General features: G+C 40.7%; 2 non-coding genes across 2 annotated transcripts; both read left to right on the forward strand.

The window, feature by feature from the left end:
• The first annotated feature begins 541 nt into the window (after positions 1-541).
• TRNAV-GAC (transfer RNA valine (anticodon GAC)) lies at positions 542-613 on the forward strand. Its single transcript has one exon. It is a non-coding gene; the product is annotated as a tRNA-Val (tRNA).
• Positions 614-1,213: 600 nt separating this feature from the next.
• On the forward strand, positions 1,214-1,285 carry TRNAA-GGC (transfer RNA alanine (anticodon GGC)). The gene has a single exon. It is a non-coding gene; the product is annotated as a tRNA-Ala (tRNA).
• The last annotated feature ends 2,699 nt before the right edge of the window (positions 1,286-3,984 follow it).

Consider the following 3,984-nt stretch of genomic DNA (forward strand, 5'->3'; position numbering starts at 1 on the left):
TCTACACAAATTGGATAACTTTTTTTTTTGTTGATAAAATTTGTAAACAATTCACTTTCTTGTCCACATAATAAGTTTATGATACGCTTGTTGTCTGTCTTGGACAATCACATGTTTACCATATGGCGTACTAGCTACGTCTCTTCGTTGTATATAAACTGACTGTTATATTTCTCTCTTGTGTCTTCCCTGATGATGTGAGTTTTAGACGAAAGTGCACTTGGGAACTTATCGTGTTTATTTTACCCGTGGACTCATAAGAATATACTTGATCACGTGCAAAATTGTGATCCTTTCCAATATATATATATATATATATATATATATATATATATATATATATATATATATATATATATATATATATATATATATATATATATATATATATATATCTCCTTCAGTATGTTTACTTTCGATAATGAGGAACAGAAGAAGGAGCCAAACAAATAAATTTCGTCAAAGACATCTCTCTTTTCTAAACGCTGCCTCGCAAAGATTTTCATTAATTCAAATTGAAGAAACAGACGTATTTTCTGTTGTCTGGTTAGCTCAGTGGTAGAGCGTGAGTCTGACACACTCAAGGTCGTGGGTTCGAGACCCACACCAGACATAATTTTTGTCTTTTTCTTTTTTCATTTTGTCCGCATCACATGTGTGCAACATTCAGTATGTTCGTCCAACGTTATAGTGAAGATCTTCACAATAAATTGGGGTTTTCGACCTTATCTAAAAGGGTCAGGTCCACCAAGACGTCCTTGAAATCTTCCAGAAGCTTCTGGCGATCCTCCTCCAACTGCTGGGCACATCAGAGTTAACATGGGCCGGACATCGGTTGTGGAACGACTTAATCTGCTTCCGGTAGTTAGCAGGGATGATAATGAGGGCTCTGACCTTATACCAGGTCAGCTTAGTTCCAGTCTATTGCTTAGTTCCAGTCTATTGCTTTGTTCCAGTCTATTGCTTAGTTCCAGTCTATTGCTTAGTTCCAGTCTATTGCTTAGTTCCAGTCTATTGCTTAGTTCCAGTCTATTGCAACGACAATAAAAAAGTAAAACATTTCTTCGTGGAAAATTGAGAGGAAAACACGACAGCAACATGGAGATTTACCCTGTGGTTATTTTGCCGGCTAGTCGGCAACAGTCGGTCAAACACTATTTTGCCGTGGTAATCTCAGTGCTTCATATAATACTATGTCACAAAATATGTTCTGGGGGGCGTAGCTCAGTGGTAGAGCACTCGCTTGGCATGCGAGAGGACCCGGGTTCAAACCCCGGCGCCTCCATTTTTGTTATCTGGTAAATTCATTGTTTTCAGTCTTATATATATATATATATATATATATATATATATATATATATATATATACATATATATATATATATATATATATATATATATATATATATATATATATATATATATATATATATATATATATATATATATGAATATCGTCCGATCAGAAAAGTTAAGCAACGTTGGGTCTGGTTAGTACTTGGATGGGTGACCGTCTGGGAACACCAGATGCTGTTATCCCTGGGGATAGGGAAGAAAGAATACTTGCCACGTATTCCCTGCGTGTCGTACAAGGCGACTAAAAGGGGAGGGAGCAAAAGGCCGGAAATCCTTTACTCTCATTTTCAATTTTTCAAAAGACGGAACAGAGAAGATATAGAGATATTGCAATGATGTAACTAATATAAGATATAAGAATGAATTATACTGCTATACATTTGGATAGAGAAGTCATGCTGAGGACGCTGCATGACCTGGACGAGTTCAGATGCCACTATTCCCCTGTAAAGGCCTTTGAAGACGCCAAAGATGCCACTACTCTCCTGTAAAGGCCTTTGAAGACGCCAAAGGGCTGGACAGTGGCTGGAAGCGCCTCGGAAGAAACTCATCGTGGCTCTACGAACACCTCAACACCTCCAGGGACAATGACAACTACACGCGGGTGTACCGCGCTCGACGAGGGTATGAGAGATCCCAGGAGACTCGACGCTGCGTTCGAATCTGTGGACAACGGCCGGGCTCATAACGTCTTCGATGTATGTATGTGGCCCGGGCTATCGTGCCAGCCTATGCGGCACTTCAGCAACCCGGAATTATTCCCTGAAACAACGCTTGGAAGGAGGCAGAAGCGATATTGTGACAGTGATTGTGTCAGCGTCGCGTCGCCTCGCCGCAGTGTATCGAGACAGACTTCCCCAGAACTTTTTAAAGGGGAAGTAAATGTTTATAGTTGTGTTACTGGAGTGATAGTTTTCATGCATGGTGTTTTGACAAGAAAATAGTGAAGTTGGAGAAAAATGTAGCTTAGACATTGAAGCTTATTGATTCAGTGGTGAAATTGATGAGAACTGCTATTGACGTTTGTGTGAATAAATTGTACATTTCCTTTTCCATAGCCAGAGGTTGAACCATTATGTGACGTTCATTTTTTCATTCATTGCAAGCTAAAAGTTTGTTTTCTAAATTGTTTTACATTTTTCATATGTATATGTGTGTGTGTGTGTGTGTGTGTGTGTGTGCGTGTGTGTGTGTGTGTGTGTGTATATATATATATATATATTATCCCTGGGGATAGGGGTGAAAGAATACTTCCCACGTATTCCTCGCGTGTCGTAGAAAGCGACTAGAGGGGACGGGAGCGGGGGGCCGGAAATCCTCCCCTCCTTGTATTAACTTTCTAAAATGGGAAACAGAAGAAGGAGTCACGCGGGGAGTGCTCATCCTCCTCGAAGGCTCAGAGTGGGGTGCCTAAATGTGTTTGGATGTAACCAAGATGTGAAAAAAGGAGAGATAGGTAGTATGTTTGAGGAAAGGAACCTGGATGTTTTGGCTCTGAGTGAAACGAAGCTCAAGGGTAAAGGGGAAGAGTGGTTTGGAAATGTCTGGGGAGTGAAGTCAGGGGTTAGTGAGAGGACAAGAGCAAGGGAAGGAGTAGCAATACTCCTGAAACAGGAGTTGTGGGAGTATGTGATAGAATGTAAGAAAGTAAATTCTCGATTAATATGGGTAAAATTGAAAGTTGATGGAGAGAGGTGGGTGATTATTGGTGCATATGCACCTGGGCATGAGAAGAAAGATCATGAGAGGCAAGTGTTTTGGGAGCAGCTAAATGAGTGTGTTAGCAGTTTTGATGCACGAGACCGGGTTATAGTGATGGGTGATTTGAATGCAAAGGTGAGTAATGTGGCAGTTGAGGGAATAATTGGTATGCATTGGGTGTTCAGTGTTGTAAATGGAAATGGTGAAGAGCTTGTAGATTTATGTGCTGAAAAAGGACTGATGATTGGGAATACCTGGTTTAAAAAGCGAGATATACATAAGTATACTTATGTAAGTAGGAGAGATGGCCAGAGAGCGTTATTGGATTACGTGTTAATTGACAGGCGTGCGAAAGAGAGACTTTTGGATGTCAATGTGCTGAGAGGTGCAACTGGAGGGATGTCTGATCATTATCTTGTGGAGGCTAAGGTGAAGATTAGTATGGGTTTTCAGAAAAGAAGAGTGAATGTTGGGGTGAAGAAGGTGGTGAGAGTAAGTGAGCTTGGGAAGGAGACCTGTGTGAAGAAGTATCAGGAGAGACTGTGTACAGAATGGAAAAAGGTGAGAACAATGGAAGTAAGGGGAGTGGGGGAGGAATGGGATGTATTTAGGGAATCAGTGATGGATTGCGCAAAAGATGCTTGTGGCATGAGAAGAGTGGGAGGTGGGCTGTTTAGAAAGGGTAGTGAGTGGTGGGATGAAGAAGTAAGAGTATTAGTGAAAGAGAAGAGAGAGGCATTTGGACGATTTTTGCAGGGAAAAAATGCAATTGAGTGGGAGAAGTATAAAAGAAAGAGACAGGAGGTCAAGAGAAAGGTGCAAGAGGTGAAAAAAAGGGCAAATGAGAGTTGGGGTGAGAGACTATCAGTAAATTTTAGGGAGAATAAAAAGATGTTCTGGAAGGAGGTAAATAGGGTGCGTAAGACA

The sequence above is a fragment of the Panulirus ornatus genome, chromosome 42 (assembly GCF_036320965.1).
Source record: "Panulirus ornatus isolate Po-2019 chromosome 42, ASM3632096v1, whole genome shotgun sequence".
Lineage (NCBI taxonomy): Eukaryota > Metazoa > Arthropoda > Malacostraca > Decapoda > Palinuridae > Panulirus > Panulirus ornatus.